We start from the raw sequence: 18,433 nt of genomic DNA, 5'->3' as shown, positions 1-18,433 counted from the left end.
ACATTTCAAATGCATGAAGGTCATTATGAATTTTTGGTGATGTCATTCAGTCTTACCAATGCACCATCGACATTCTAAAGTTTGATGAATTCCATTTTTAAGAAGTTCTTGAGAAAGTTTGTGTTAGTGTTTTTTTTTATGATATATTAATTTATAGCAAGACTTGGGAAGAACATTTGCAACATGTAGATCAAGCATTACAATTACTCAAAGATCATCAACTCTATGCTAAGCCATCCAAGTGTTCTTTTGGTCTTAAGGAGGTGGAGTATTTGGGACACATAGTTTCATATAAAAGTGTAAAGGTGGACCCTAAAAAAATTAAGGCTATCATGGAATGGCCTATTCCAAAAACTATTAAGAAGTTGAGGGGTTTCTTGGAATTGACAAGATGCTACGAAAGATTTGAGAAGAATTATGGTCATATAGCAACGCCCCTTATGGCTATATTGAAGAAGGATTCTTTTCATTGGAATGAATCTGATAATGTATCATTTGAGCAATTAAAGAAAGCTATGTGTATAACTCTAGTGCTTGCCACTCCAAACTTCACCAAGGAATTCATTGTGGAATGTAATGCTTCTGGAAATGAGATAGGAGCAGTTCTCATGCAAGAAGATCGACCAATTTCTTTAGAGAGTCATCAATTAAATGGTAAAAATCAACTCAAACCTATTTATTAGAAGGAAATGTTAGCAATCCTTCATGCAATTAAAAAATGGAGGCCTTATTTAATGGGTCGACACTTCAAGGTTAAGACAAATCATGATAGCCTAAAATATTTTTTGGAACAAAGACTATCATTCGAAGAGTAACAAAAATGGGTCATTAAGATGTTGGGATATGACTTTAAAATTCTATACAAGAAAGGGAAGGAAAATATTGTGGCCGATGCACTTTCTAGGAAGGATGAAAAAGATGAAGCCTTATTGTGTACCCTTTCAATATTATAAAAAAATTGGGTGGTAGAAGCCAAAGAAGAGTGGAAAAATGATGTTGCAACAACTAATCTCATCCAGTAAATAAAAAGTGACCCTAGTAGTTCGTATAAGTTTTGTTTAAAGGAGGATATTCTTTGGTATAAAGAGTGCTTGTATCTCTGCAAGAATTTCACTCTTAAACACAAGATTCTCAAAGGAATACATGAGTCCCAATTGGTACTAGTCATTCAGGATTTTTGAAGACATATCATAGGGTCAAGCAAGATTTTTTTGGGAAGGGCTAAAAGGTGATGTTCAAAAGTTTGTGGCTGAATGTTTGGTTTGTCAAAGAAATATGAGAGAAACAACTAAGACACCAGGTCTCTTGTAGCCTTTATCTATTCCTAGCCAACGTTGGGAAGAGGTATCCATGGACTTCATCACAAGGCTCCCCAAATCTAAAGGTCATAATGTCATTATGGTAGTAGTTGATCACCTCACTAAATATACACGTTTTCTTGCATTATCACATCCTTTTACAGCAAGTATAGTGACAAAAGTTTTCTTGGAGAACATCCAAAAGCTACATGGTACACCTAAGGTTATTATTAGCGATCATGATCCTATCTTTATTAGTCACTTTTAGAAAGATTTATTCTCATGTTTGGGTACTCAATTGGCTCATAGTTCTTCATACCATCCTCAATCAGATGGGCAAACTGATGTGGTTAATAAGTGTTTGGAAGGATATCTACATTGTTTCACTTTAGAAAAAAAATCTCAATGGATAGATTGGCTACCTCTTGCAAAATGGTGGTACAATACTTCTTTTCATAGCTCATCAAAAATATCTCCATTTTTGGCACTTTATGGATATCATCCTCCTTCCATCACATCATCATTAAAGGTGTCACCAAGAGTTCAAGCAATAGAGGATCACTTGCTTCATCAATAATAGGTACTTTCAGGACTCAAGGAGAATTTAGCTATGGCACAAAATTGAATGAAACAACAAGTGGACCAACATCATAGTAAAAGAAATTTTGAAGTTAGGGACTGGTTCTTCTTGAGATTGCAGCCTTATAAACAAATCTCAATGAAGCAACAAAAAAAAGAATAATAAGTTGTCTCCAAGATATTATGGACCAAACCAAACCATGCAAAAGATTGGTAGTGTTGCCTACAAGCTTGATTTGCCACCAACAACAAAGATACATCCAATTTTTTGTGTTTCTTGTTTGAAGAAGGTAATTGGGCAAAATATTCCTACTCAAATAGTACTACCGAAACTTGATGAAGAAGGAAGAATAATTTTGGAACCAAAGTGAATTCTTCAAACATGCACAAAGAAGCTGAGGAGCAAAACCCTAACTCAATATCTCATCCAATGAAGAATTTACAAGTTGAAGAGGCCACATGGGAGGATGAGGAATTCATTCAAAAGAATCCACACTTGGTTAGAATTGAGAACAATGCTTCTTTCAAGAGAGGGGGCATGCTACACCCTTAATATTATTGTATATAGGGTTATGAATAGTCAACTGTGGCTATCTTAATCCTTAATTAAGTCATGTTATCATTATTATATTATAATTTGGGTAGGTAGGTCAGCCTAGGTGTTGTGAAGGGTTTTGTTAATTCAACCTAAGCATAATTAGGTATATAGGAGGTTGTGAGTCTTATTTCATCATCATATTGTGAAGTGTGTTCTCATTGGAGATATTTGGAGGATTTTCCCCTCAAAGTGACCTATTAATCTTAGCTATTATCAAGTATTTATATAATATTTCATATTATTTCTTCTATTGTGCTAGTTATTTCATTGCACAGAGAGAAGAGATTGAACACCAAATTGAGGAGGTCAAGTTACAACACGAAACACCTAGAGTAGATGAACAAGTTGAACCAAGTGAACTACAATAAGGAGAAAGAAGTGTTGATTTATGGAGTAAACTAGATACTGAGAGAGGGGGGTGAATCAAAATTTATAACAATTTATACTTTTTCTCATATTCATCCACATCCAATAGTAACTTGTGCATGCAAAACTATAAATGTAGATTTTGTTGTAACATGTAAAATAGTTCAATCACATGCATGAAAATAATAACACATAACACAATATTTATTACCTAGAAACCCTCCAAGGTGAAGGTAAAACTAGGATTGGGATGCCACCCACAAATCTTCACTACTGCAATAATAAAGTTAACCCGTTAAGGTTACAATATTTGACCATAATATATGATCTACTCTATGAGGAGTCTATCCTATTAAAGACTTAGGAAAATATTAGGTTTCACCTTGTTAGAGGATTGACACTTACAACAAAGGAATCTATTAGGAGATTTACAAAGATCTGTTAAGAGAACCATGTTAAGAGATTTACCTTGATTCAAGTTTGTTAAAGCTGACTCAATACCTGACTCTCAGTTTGCCCTGTAAATTGATTTTGATTCTTCTCCTTTCTAATTGATCCTCTCCTCTGATCTAACACTCTTGTGTTTCCTTTCCACTTTCACTACATATGAATATGTCACTTGTTCTATTAGATGATAACAAAACCTTTGAATGAATTCTGATGTTCTCCTTTTGGATCTTTTCACACATGATCGCTTCCACACACACAATCTCTCATGATCAAGGTTAAGATCATCATTATATAAAGATTCCATGAAGAGTCTTCTAGATGATTATATGTTTTGCCTCTTCATCCTAATTGTTAAACTTATACATGGGGATATGTGATCTACATCATGTAAATGTTTTGTACCGACCTCAACAAGTATTAGATTTTCTATAAAAACCTCTTCAAAACTTAAATAAACCTTCCAAGTTGGTCTAATAATCATTTTTCCTAAAACTTTGTTCCATTCCTAACTTCTATCTAAACTCTACATTGCTCAGTCTTTGTTGTTATTGGTGCTCGACATTGTTGTTGTTCGACCTTTATCAACTATCTAATACTCAGCATATATTGTGCTTGACACATACTATATTACTTGGTACTTATATACTTGGAGTTTCACTTGGTCATTGATAACTTGGTTGGTCGTTTAATGGGCTCGGTCCATATGGATAATTGTTCTATAACCATATACGTACTCAGCTTCTATACATTCACTCAGTACATACTATCTTACGTACATGACTCGACCTATGTAGAGTAGCTCAGTCACAGTGATGACCCTCTGACTCTACCTTGTAAATGACTAAGTGATTAACACTAATAGAAAAAAATTGTCAGAGATACCAACAATCTCCCCCTTTGATATTAGTGGAATTTTTTTTGTCATATTTACACTTCGTCATATCAATACAAAAAATGAGTTCTCCCCCTAAGTCTTATGACTTGTGAAAAATGAATACAAAAATTCATCACAAAATTTACTCATTATCTCTACATGATACTCCTATATACATTTTCTCTATACACAACTCCCTCTTGTTTTTAAACACTTGATGACATAGTTCTTGGAGTTAAAAGAGTTGACGTAATCTATATTTTTCAATGAATTCCTTGTGAACTCTGGTAATCATGGACAATGCATGATTCCATGTGAGTTTTTCCACCTCCAAAATTTGATTCTGTAGTTGTAGTTTTGTGGCTAAATCAATCAAACTTTCAGCCATTGATAAGTTATGATCTCCTTGGATAAGATCATGGGCTATTTTTAGTTCTGTTTGCATGACCTTCAAATAAGGTATCAACATTGCCTGAATTGAGATCAATTTGGATCTCATGGTGTTGTCATTTTCCTAAAGCTCAAGCATTTTCCCTTGAGCATTCAACAAAATATTGTAGTGATCTATGCTAGATTCTGTTGACTCTAAGATAACACTGCTAGATTCCTTCATCTTATGTTGAGTTTTATCTACCTATGCCTGATTAGTGTATGTAAATCTTGGCACATTTGACAAAATTGTGTACACCTATTGTGCCTTATGTATAAGATTCATTATTACTTGAGTTTTTTCTTGTGATAGCACTTTTTGCTCATCTATAGTTATGAATACTTTGTCCATAACCTTGGTCTTAACTCTTCTTGTTAACCAATCCATTAACTTATCATTGGATATAAAATTCTTAGCATTCACTTGATCAATGATATTTACAAGTTGATTAGTGATTAATGACCCTTCATTTACATTTTGTATGTCAAAAGCATCAACAAAAATATGATTTACATCTTGTAGTGTCTATTGTTGTTTTAGCTCTCTCCTTATATCTTCTTGTCTCTTTTTCTTCTTTAGAATTTCTTGTAGCAAGAGGTTTTGCTGCAAGGTGAGATTTGCTAGATCAAATTGTGGCATCTCAATATTTTCATCCAAACTAACTTCAATATCTGGTGAAATTTCTTTTATTTCTTTTTTCTTCCTATTTGGTGAAGGAGTGTTGTTGCTTGGCACTTCCTTAGGAGTAGGTGAGGGAGTGTTACCACTCAGTCTTTCTTGTGCATCGGTGCTTGAGAAAAAAATAATAACACTTGGTTCAACCTTATTCAATTCATTATTTTCCTCAATTTTAGGTGTTGAAATAGTATTATCATTTTTATCAACCTCTCTTTCTTCATCATCTTCTTCTTCATTTGTACACCTTGATTTCTCAGTTTCTGGAGTGTCAAGGGTGCCATCATGTATAGGAGACATGTTTTCTTGTGGACTTAGCACACCTAAGCTTTCTCTACCACTATGTTCATAATCAACATTTACAATTTCTACCTCTTTTGTTGTAAGCCCAAAAATGTTCTTCCATAGAAAAAAATTTGTTGTCACACAACTTCCTCTTTATTTTGTAATATTGAAAACATTTTATATTTAAGAATAAATCTACTTCTATGCTACTTTAAAAATGTGTCCTTTTGTTCTTGTGATAGATCGGGCATAACTCTGACAAGTGTGCAATCTCTTATATGATTTTCTACTACTTTAGCCTGCTACCGTTTCCTCTCTAATCTATCATATCGATCTTCGCATATCTTTTTCATAATTGTACTAGGAGCCAATTTTTTTTTTGCAATCATTTCTACCATAGCTTCCTCAACTTTATCTCTATCAACATTATCTAGTGTATCATATCTTACATATCTAAAACTAGATAATCCTACAGATATTCTTAAGCTATCACATACCTCTCCAATGATTTTGATATATCTGATAGATGGTTCTATGATTAATCTTCTTCTCCTAGTTTGAGGTTTACTTGACTCAGTAGTCTCTACTACTTTCTTCTTCACAGACTACTCAACAGTAGCAGTTGCCCTGGTCCTTGGCTTATTTGTGGTAGAGGTGTTGTTGCCTTCTTTTCTTCTATTCTTTTGGCCTTCTTTCTTTGTGGCACAAGAACAACTACAGCTTCACCCTTGTCAACTTCTTCTTCTTCACCTTCCTCATCACCACTTCCTTGTTCTTTTTCCTCACCAAGACCTTGAGTTAATAGCAATAGTTCTTTTCCTTTGCCAAGGGTGCCTAAATTTGCTTCTAGGTCTTCAATCATCTTCTTCCTTTTCTTTTCTTTGGAAGCTATCTTTATGTTCACTATTATCCTTTCCTTTTCTTCTTCATATCTTCCAAATGGCTTTGCCTCGACATTTATTTCTTCTTTTAACAATGTATCAATGGTTGCACTCACATCATCACTCTCAATTTCATATCCAAAACTTTGTAGCGAGGCCTTCCTTAGTTTTACAACTTTTACAAATGTGTTGTCTATATCAACAAGAAAACAAATGTCACTGTAATATTTTGTGACCAATTCCTCTAGAATTCTCATTCTCCTTTTCATTCTCAACTTGAATTCATTAAAATATGTATTTATTGCATTATCAAAATTGTCTCCCAATTGAGTAATAAACTCATTGATTGTCCTTGTTACTGGCTTGTCTTGATCCCATATAACATTTCCTATACTAGGAAAATACTTTTGAATATAAAAGAATGTACAAACAATTAGGGAACCAAACTTACACATTGAATTCTTTGCCTTTTTTATTGATGATATTTTCTATTATTTGTAGTATTTGCAACTTGGCAAGATCATACTCATGATCTTTCATTACAATCTTCCACGCTCGGTCCATAGTCATACATGACACACTATTCAATCTGCTTGATTGATAAAATTTATGAGTAATGATTCTCACTAAAAATTCTACAAGTAGGTCAAAAATTCTTGCAATGGCTAGACCTCAACCATTCCACTCAGCTCCTATATTAGCCTCAACTTCTTCTCAACTCAAGCATCGCATGGTTTTCTTCCTATTTAGGGTTGGATAACCTATAACCTTGTGCATCATTGCCTTTGTGATTTCAATTGGTCCATCCTATAGCCAGTACATTATATCATGAATTTTGCTTAAAATAAATTTGATCCATTCCATTCTAAAGTTTCTCAAAAATTCTAGGGCTCAAGTTAACCCTTTCCGTTCAACAATTTTAAACTCATCCCTCAAGTTTCCTTCATCACATAGCTTTTCTAATTTCATAATCTCCTACTTCTCCGATTTTGCACATGTAATAATTTTTAACATCATGAATCATGATGACTTTAGGTGGTATCGAGGATAACACACCCACTGAGTCTCCTTTAACAACAATTCTGTAATAGCATGAAATTTAGGTGGAGGATAGATGTCACTCTTCACGAGTTGAATTTTACTAACCTTTTGACTTATTCCAGTGGTCGATGAAGTTGTCATGATCATAGCTATGGTTTTATGTTCTTCTTTGGATACTCAACACTCATTTGCACTTTTACTCATTCAAACTTCTTGATCAAATTGTTCCTTAAAATATCTCTTAGCTGCTTGAAATTGCTTAATCACTCAATTGCTTAATCACTCAAATCTCTTTGAAAATCTAGATACAAGTTCTGAAATAATGTATTCAAAATCTATTATATACCTTGACTTTTGATCAATTAGGTTTACCATTAATGTTGCACACAACATTGAGTGGAATCCAACTAGCACAATAGTTCGGTCTTTTCATAATCTTTATTCTCTATTGGAGTGCTCGATCTATGTTGCAATGCTTGGTCAACATAGACATACTTACTGATACTCGATAACCTTTCACAAACTTTGTTCTCTTTCATCTTGTATATGCAAATATGAACATTTTGTACATATTTATGTAAGGAACTGATGTATGATATATCATTTACGAATATAGTTCCATAAATACCTCATTTGATCAATTAGAGATGACATGATCACCTTCTCCATAGGTTTGGGTGACCTCATCTCCATTAGCTCAACTATTTCCATCTTTAGTTTTTCTTTTTCCATTTCTAATTCATTTCATTCCTCACTTGCTCAATGTTTACTTTGTCTTTTCATTTGTCCTTTCTCTGATTTCCTGAGTGTACTTGGGTTCTGTAGTTCTTGCTTTGATGTCCAAACTTGTGACATTTGGAACATGTATTGTTAGATGCATAATTCTTCTTTTTCTAGGCTTTTTGCTTATGTTCTACATTCAAATGCTCTATGCCCATACTTCTAACAAGTGTAACAATATCCTTCAAATCTAGGTGTAGTGGGTGTGTTCCCTAGTCTTGACCTGCATTCATGTATTTGATGCCCTTGTTTCTCAATAAACGTAGCTTTAGAATTTTGCATACCATGTTTGTTTCAATGGATATTTTTAGTATGACCAATTTTTCCACAGTGATAGCATGTTGGATTATCTTTTGGCTTTGCATTTCTCATTTCTCCATTCTTGGATGATTTTCCTTTCTCGATGCATGAATATCTTAATCCACTAGAATATCTTGATGATTTCATAAGTTCTTCAAAAAATTTCATTATTTTCTTTGGTTTGTCATATTTCTCCACTAATTCCTTCTCATTCTCTAGTTCATTCTTAAGTATCTCATTATGAGATTCAGGTTGGCAATATCTACATCCTTGTGATTCAATATCTGATTTGCAATCATTAGTTGATTCATCAGATCCATTTATGTATTTGTAAGCTTTTGCACATTTGATATCCTTTCTTCTAGTTTGTTAGTCATTACCCTTCCATCTTGTTCTGCCATAGTCTTGTCTTCTTATACTTTCTTCCTTTGTTCAGTCACCTCACATAGCCTTACTGATTAGATTTCATGTTCTCTTTTCAGTGCCCTTATGTTTTCATTGAGAAGTTTGTTCTTTTCAAGTAGTTCAATAGATGCTTTATCATTAGGATTGATTGCTTCAAATAGTCCTTCAATCTCAACTTCTTCATAAGAGAATTGCCTTATTTGGATGGAAATTTACTTTCTCCTTTTAGGGAATCCTTCAGATCTTGTCTTGCCTTCTTAAGTTTTTATAGTGTGAGTTGGATGTTAATCACCTGATTGTCAATAGACTTGTCTAGTTTAAAGCCTCCATCTTCCAAGACCTAATCTCCACGCCTCTAAGCTTCTTTTAGAGAACTAGTGCTCTAATACAAATTGTTGATTTGTGGAGGAGTAAACTAGATACTAAGAGGGGGGAAGGGGTGAATTAGAATCTATAACAATTTATACTTTTTTCTTAGATTCATCCACATCCAATAATAACTTGTGCATGTAAAACTATAAATGTAAACTTTTTTGTAAGATGTAAAATAGTTCAATCACATGCATGGAAATAATAACACAATATTTGTTACCTAGAAACCCTTAAGGTAAAGGTAAAACTAGGGTGGGGATGACATCATAAATATTCACTACTACTATAATAAAGTTAACCAATTAAGGTTATAATGTTTGACCATAATATATGATCTACTCCATGAGGAGTATGTCTTGTTAAAGACTTAATAAAGTGTTAGGATTCACCTTGTTGGAGGATTTGATACTTACAACTAAGTAAGGACTTTGTTAGGAGATTTACAAAGATATGTTAAGACCACTCTGTTAAGAGATTTACCTTGATTCAAGTTTGTTAATACCGACTTAGTACCTGACTCTCAGTTTTCTATATAAGTTGATTTTGAGTCTTCTCCTTACTAGTTGATCCTCTCCTCTGATCTGATACTCTTGTCTTTCCCTTCCACTTTCATTGCATATGAATAGGTCACTTGTTCTGTTAGATGATGACAAAACCCTTGAATGACTTATGATGTTCTCATTTTTTATCTTTTCACACATGATCACATCCATACACATGATCTCTCATGATCTAGGTTAAGATCATCACTATATAAAGATTACATGAAGAGTCTTCTATACAATTCTATGTTTTGTCTCTTCATCCTGATCATTGAACTTATACATGGAGATATGTGATCCACACCATGTAAATATTCTGTAACAACCTCAACAAGTATTAAATTTTTTATAACAACTTCTTAAAATTCTAAATAAAACTTCCAAGTTAGCCTGATAATCATTTTGCCTAAAACTCTATTCCATTCTTGACTTCTATGTAAACTCTACATTGCTTGATCTTTACTGTTACTAGTGCTCAAAATTATTGTTTCTTGACCTTTATTAACTCTCTAATGCTTGGTATATATTGTGCTTGGCACATACTATATTACTTAGAATTTTACTCAGTCACTGATAACTTGCTTGTTGCTTAATGAGCTCGTTCCATATAGAAAGTTGCTTTGTGACCATATACTTACTCAACTTCTATACAATCACTTTGTACATACTATCTTATGTACATAACTCAACCTATTTAGAGAATCTCGGTCACAATAATAACTGTCTAACTTTGGCTTATAAATGACTAAGTGATTGACACTAAAAGACAATAATGGTTAGAGATACTAACAAGAAGATCTGAACCTATCTTAACAAAATATGTGAGAAGACACCACACACAAGATCAAATTGTAAGAATTTTCCTAAGTGAAAAATTTACCTAGGAACTAAGAACTCAAACACAAGCACACAGTAGACCAAAGAGAAAGAGAGTATGATCAGAATGACAATGTATTCAATATGCCATTATTAAGAGTACACTAAGAGTGCCTATATAAAAAGGCTTCTCAGGAAGCACCTAGAATGTCTCTAGAAACAACAAGAAGATAAGACAACTAAGCACCTTATCCAACATTCTAGATGAATGGATAAGAATGACAAAGTTTCATATGTGTGTAGAATATTTTTGTGCTATAGACAACATGTGCTTAAAAGAGGTGCGGACCCTTGTGATGTCATCATGACATCTCACAAGAGTGTACAAACTCCTAAGTGTCTCACAAATAAAATAATGCAAATTAAATAAATAATGCATTAACCTAAGTAAACTTAAGTAAGTGTAATAAGTAAATACTTATTTACACCAACAAGCCCCCCTTAAGTGCAACTTAGGGGAATGCCCTTAAGCTTATGAACTAGGATGAAGATGCATAATGGGTCCCAGCTACTAGGCCATATTAGGTACCCATGTACATAATGAAAATGCATTCTCTCATAAAGCGGGGAAAGAGGGAAAACCTCATAGGAAAAACCCTCCCCAAAAAGAGAGATAAATAGGGATGCATCGATGGACGGAGTAATCAAGACCCCCCCATTACGACATACATCTACTATATACATAAGAGAATGAAAGAAGGAAGAGAGACAGAATAGGCTCCCCCCCACCCCCCCAAAAGAAGAATGCCAACAAGTGAAAGCTGCTCCAATGAATAAGCTGGTCCATGAATGCAGAATGGTGTTCCTCCCCTTAGGAAGAAACAATGACAAAGGTACACTCTTGAAGATATATGGTAGCCCTGAAATTTGCTCAAGTATCCCTATACTGATGTTGAAGTTCACCCCTTCCAACTGTGCTGAAAAGAACGAATGCAAATATGGCAAGGATGTCTAGTGAACCTGTTCCACTAAACCATCTGTCTCCTCAACTAACAAAGAGCCCTCCACTAATTGCTATTCATAAGTATCCACAATCATGCCAACCTGTAAAGATTGATCATGTAGAGAATGGACATGAGGGTCAGAGTGAACCCTCACAAGAACTGTAGAAGGATCAACTTCATCAATGAGAAGATGTAAGTCCTCAAGTTTGTCTCCCAAGTCAACTAAAGCTAGATCTGGAAGATAAGATGTATCATGTTGTGACAGACCTTTCACTATGGCAATGTAAGCATGTGGACTAGACTGATGTGACCTCTCACTGCAACTGTCGACAGAACCCCACGTGTCTAAACCTGTTGAAGCACTATCGCTAGTGTCGCTATCAGTTTCCATTGTGTATGATGTGCAGAGAGGAGTAGAGGACAAGCTTGGAGAACTTTCCTCAAAGTGAACATCCTTCTCCAAAAAAATCTCATGAGTCTCTGGATCCATAAGTCTGTAAGCCTTCACATTGTCTTCATAATCAATGAAGGTACAAGGCCTAGGTGTCGGTGCCTTGCAACTCCTGGAAGATAGGTTTGCCCATGCTGGACAACTGAAGACTCTAAGGTGACTCACAACTGGTTTTCTACCACACCATGCCTCAAAAGGAGTCTTGCCATCTAAGGTTGGATGAGGAGACTTGTTAAGTATGTGACTAGCACTACTAATGGCTTCAACTTCAAGTGTAGGATCAAGAGACTTGGCCTTTATCATGCAACTTGCCATGGTCTTGAGAGTCCTAATCCTCGTTGCTGCAACATCTGTCTTGTGTAGATTGAATGCTGGTGAGTTCTGAAGATCAATCCCCTCAATTCTGCAAAAGTTCTTAAGTCTTTTGTCTACATTTTTGTTCTCATTGTCCACCCTTAGTACCTTGATGGCTTTCCTTGACTTGTGTTCAACATGAGTCTGAAATTCTTGAAGCTTATGAACCACTTCATTCTTATGATGAAGGAAGAAGACCCAAGTGAATCTCAAAAAGTCATCAAAAAATGTGAGTATGTAGTGGCCTTGGCTAACTGAAGTCACTGCAAAGGGTCTTGCTAATACCATGTGAACTAGCTGAAGAACAACTAGAGCTCAAGAAGACTTCTCTTTATCATACTTATCCTTGAGATTCATATCCATTGAACAAGATGAACACTCTCCCTTAGAAAAGCTGATATTAGGTAGACCTTTGACCATATGTTTACAGCAAAGTTGTTGAAGAGAGCGGAAGTCAAGGTGACGAAACCGCTCATGCCATAAGTTGATGTTTGAAGTAGAGTGAGTTAACAAGGCTTGAGAAGGACTCTTAGGCACAAAGTGGGAGAAGGAATATAGCCTTTTTTCTTCATTGACTTTCCCCACTACGGCCAATGAATCATCTTTAAGACTTTGCACCATCATAGAATCTAGAAGGAACTAAACCTTATGACCATCTCCAAGGTGAGTGATTTGGTAAACTGATAGGAGATTGGAGCTTAGATTTGGAACGTAGAGAACATCTTTGAATTCCCCATTTTCCATTTCCACATGTCCTTTCCCTTCAACTTCCATCTTAGTATCATCTCCCACGAAGATGTGTGGTACCTTTGACTGCTTCAATGAAGAAAATTCATCCTTTGAAGAACCCATATGATAGGAGGCACCTGAATCAAGTATCCATTTCAAAGAACTTGTGTCTACCATAAGTGTTTGACCTTTACTTTTTGAAGAGGTTGGAGTTGAATCCTTGGAAGTACCTGGCACTTGAATCTTGTTCTTCTTGAGTAGATTTTCTAACTCATCAATTCTTTTTGTCTTGCAATGATGCTCATCATGATTTGGCTTTTTACAGTATGCACAAAAATTTTTGTCCTTCTTTTCATTAGTTCCCTTATTGTTTGAATAAGAACCGCCTTGTTGAGAGGAGGATTGTTGTGTCTCAGATTGTGTTTTTTGCTTCCACTGCTTCTTGTTGTTGTTGCTTTCCCCCCCTTGACTTGATTTGTGATCATCACTAGCCACCAAGGCTTCAGTCTTAGATGACTTGAGAAGTCCAAAATCCACCAAGTGAGATTGTTCAACAATCAACATGTCTGCAAGTGCATCAAAAGAAGGCTTTTGGTAAGTAGATCCCATGGTCAACGTGTGAGTATTAAAACTTGAAACAAAGTTAGCATACTCAGAAGGTAGCCTCTTTAGGATATGATGAATCAACCTATCATCTTTCATGGGATTTCCACAATCTTTGAGAAGTGCCCTATACTCATTGACTTTAATGATGTAATCTTGAATTGTGTCATAATTCTTAGGATCCAAGAGAAGTAGATCATCCTCAATCTGAAATCCCTTTTTTTCATCCACCTTGCCATACAACTGTTCAAGTTTATCCCAAGCTTCTTTAGAGTTTGAACAATTTTTAATGTGAAAGAGAAGATCTCCTTGTACACAACTCCTGATAACTCTTAAAGCCTGTCGGTCTTGATTTTGCCAATCAATGAGTTCTTTAGCATCAGTAGGTTTGGTAATTGTACCATCAACATACAGACTATATCCTTTTTCCATTAATCTACTCCATGCAATATCTTTCCATGTAGAATAGGTGCATGAAGTTAGAGGAGGACATTTAAAACCCATGATGCAGAAGTGAAAAGGGCATAATAGAGACACAAGAACATAGTACACACCCCCCCTTTTCACTCAATCGAAAGACACCCCCCCCCCCCAAAAAAAAGATTCTTTTGACACTTTATAAGTAGTGCATTTACAATGTGCCACTTGTCAAAATGAACAAAGTGGACTTTCTGATTTTTCTTTTACAACTCAATTCTGTCACTTAAGCACTATAGCTCAGATTTACAAAAATTCTAAAAAAGAATCAAAGCTTTACAATGTCAAAAAAGGCCTAATTCTGAAAGTGAGAAATTGGTCCACACAACCCTAGAATCTAACTTTAGATCTGGAAAGTAGATGAAAAAATATACACTTTCAAAAAAAATAGAACCTAAAAAAGTGACCAGGTGTGCCCGTATGGAGCTTTTGAAGTTGCAAAACACAAGATTATGCAGGTACAAAAATGTTGCTTATAAGGCTTAATTCTGTCACTTAAGCACTATAAGGCTCAATTCTATCACTTAAGCACTATAGCTCAGATTTACAAAAATTCTAAAAAAGAATCAAAGCTTTACAATGTCGAAAAAAGGCCTAATTCTGAAAGTGAGAAATTGGTCCACACAACCCTAGAATCTAACTTTAGATCTGGAAAGTAGATGAAAAAATACACACTTTCATAAAAAATAGAACCTAAAAAAGTGACCAGGTGTGCCCGTATGGAGCTTTTGAAGTTGCAAAACACAAGATTATGCAGGTACAGTCACCAAAAAATGCAATTTTTGCAAAATCTATGCATCAAAACCAAAAAAAAAAACCACCATTGGAAAATTCAAGAAATTCTACCCAATTTCAAAAAAAGTTGCACCTGAATTGGAGTGCAGATGTCTGAGATATGGGCTCGCAAAGTCAGGTTGCCAAACTGAAATGCAATTTGAAGAGGGATCTGGAGGGAAAATTTTGAGTCTAAATTTGACGGTCAAATGGATGTCACTGCAGTTGTAAAACACCTACAAATGACGATCAAACAACCATCAATTTTAACTTCTTATTTTGTTGATGTTAGTAAAAAATTCATGCCCTGGGGTGACGTGTCAGGCTAACTCAAATTTATGTACTGTACAGAAATGTACATGTGTATGATGACATGTCAAGAGTGTCTGAATTCCATAGTATTACATGGCAATTCTGGGTTATATCTATTGCAGTGTCAAGCAGTGTATGTGGCAACAAAGTATGTGTCTGCATGGCACAGGTTTGAAGCAATCAGAAAATGTCGCATGTCTTGCTGATGCTGTGCGGGCGGGATTAAAAACTTGTAGAACAGTGTTGGCTGGGGAAATACACGATGTGGGCTATTGGAGGTTAAAATGCATTACCGTAATCTACCTTTTTTGCTTCGCTAAATAAAAGTCTACGATTGCCAGGATACTGTGCAAGTTGCCGAGATTTTAAAATCTATGATGCCAAAAAACCTCAGTCTTCCTGCCAAAAGGTACATAATATTCTTTGTGCACCGAAAAAGTTATGGTGCAGCCAGAAACTTCAGTCGCCGTTGGAAGTGCACCAATCACCAGGATTCATTGTGAGCAGTCGGGAAAAGAAATGTAATGTCAAAAATCATAAATAGCGGTGGTCAGTAGTTTTAAAATTTGCCAAGAACTAAAACTTTAGTGCCACATCGAGTGTGTTCGCGAGCTTCAGCCTTTTCAAAAGTAAACCTTGTGTAACATGTAACAAAGAGCCCGCTGGGGTTTAGACTTAGCCACTGGATGTTGTGGAGGGTGGCCTTAGCTCCAAAATGTAGGTCAGATTTAACTCGACCAGCCAGGGGTAGCTTGATGCCGAGAAATTATATTGTGCCCTCTGTGAACTATGAACAAACAATATACCCTCCAAATTGGTAGATCAGGGGTGTCACTGCTCGGGTCTACTAAAAAAAAATCTCTGTTGTGCAAAAAAAATTTCACAAATTTGGACAAAAAAATGATGAAATACAGAGAAAAATAATAGATTCAAAAATGAATTAATAAGATCTGCAAATGACCATACCCGATCTGCAAATCAGGGCCTCCGGGTTTCGATTTGCAAAAAAAAATTGCCTCATGATAGACTTTGGGCCAAGGTAGGCGTGTTTATAGTCAATTTTCACCGATTTAGCATTCTAGATGCAATGGTGAGGTCAGATCTGGCTCTAGACACTCCCAATTTCTATAGTACTCCGGATTCGGGCTGAGGTGCTGAAGCAAACATGGTCTCGAAATGACTATGTGATGGGAAAATCTCCAAGTTGCTCTAATACCATGTAAGAATTTGCCTAAGGAAAAAATTCACCCAAAAACTAAGAACTCAAACACAAGCACACAGTAGACCAAAGAGAAAGAGAGTATGACCAGAATGACAATGTATTCAATATGCCATTATTAAGAGTACACTAGGAGTGCCTGTATAAAAAAGGCCTCTCAGGAAGCACCTAGAATGTCTCTAGAAACAACTAGAAGATACGACAACTAAGCACCTTATCCAACATTCTAGATGAATGGATAAGAATGACAAAGTGTCATATGTGTGTAGAAGATTCCTGTGTTGTAGACAACATGTGCTTTAAAAAGTTGTAGACCCCTATGATGTCATCATGACATCTCACAAGAATGCACAAACTCCTAAGTGTCTCACAAATTAAATAATGCATTAACCTAAGTAAACTTAAGTAAGTGTAATAATTAAATACTTATTTACACCAACACAAATCATTGGAGAAATGAAATTAGGAGTCATGAAAAGAAACAAGTTGAAGAATGATACATGTTTACTATGTGAGTCAAAGCCAATAATAATTAAAAATGCATTGGAGAATGAAGATTGGCTTAGAGAAATGAATGAGGAGATTGATCAAATAGAGAAGAACAAAACATGGACATTGGTACCAAGGCCAAATGATGAAAATGTGATTGGAATTAAGTGGGCATTCATAAACAAGTTGAATGAGAAAGGTTAAGTCACAAGGAACAATGAAAAATTAGTTTATAAGGAATATACACAAGAGGAAGGAATTGACTATGGAGAAACATTTGCCCTAGTTGCAAGGTTGGAAGGAGTAAGAATATTACTAGAATATGTTTCTTACAAAGGATTCAAGGTATATCAAATGTATGTCAAATATGCATTTTTTAATGAAATATTGAAAGAATAAGTCTACATTGAATAACTTGAGGATTTGTTGAACCTAGCAAGTAGAAAATGGTATAAAAGTTGCACAAGATATTGTATGGTTTGAAACAAGCTCCTAGAGCATGGTATGAAAGGCTACACACACATTTGGTGAAAATTGGTTTTGCAAGAACTAATGATAATAACAATATGTACTTGAAAAGTGAATATTAGGATAAGGTACTGCTAGCTGAAATATTTGTTGATGATATGATATTTGGAGGACATGATATAATGTGCAAAGAACTTTCTAATGAGATGAAGAAAGAATTTGAGATGTCAATTTTTGGGCATACATTTTTTTGAATTCAAGGTTTGCCTCTTGATGTAAGTAATGGGTGTCAATCACTAGGATATCCCCAATATCCTTCCTTGAACTTCTTCTAAGTTAAACCAAATCCTAAAATCTTCCTTAGGACCTACCCAAGACTAGAGTGGTGGTGAATGGCTTCCTCAACATTCCCACTTCACCTCCCAATACCATCTCTATTTTCAAAGTGTCCTTAAGCATTCAAAAAGACAACCAAATCTTCTCCACACCTCACTCCCTTGCACCTTCTAGGATATCAAACTCTACTAAACCTCTTATTACTATTTTTCATCATTCCACCAAGTTTCACAACCAACTGATAGGTTTTGGGCTTCCTTTTAAGCCAAACTGCAAGTTGCTCTAGGAGGCCTAATAGGGGTTCTTTCCTAGTAGCCATGTCCAGCCAATTTAATCACCAAAATTCAAAAACTTCAAAAGAACTCACCAAACTAGTTACATAATATATAATGACATATGAAAACCTAAAAAACTACAGAAGATGGGTTATGGATAGACTCTCCTTACCCCTTAACTCTCAAGCCCTAGTTTAAGGCTAATTAGGACTAATATCATTGTTTGGGCTTCTAAGCCATCAAACCTGAA

Source organism: Cupressus sempervirens, chromosome 9, assembly GCF_028749045.1.
Source record: "Cupressus sempervirens isolate cs-2001-9-10 chromosome 9, ASM2874904v1, whole genome shotgun sequence".
Classification (NCBI taxonomy): Eukaryota; Viridiplantae; Streptophyta; class Pinopsida; order Cupressales; family Cupressaceae; genus Cupressus; species Cupressus sempervirens.
The sequence above is the reverse complement of the archived record's forward strand: the minus strand, read 5'-3'. Positions refer to the sequence as shown.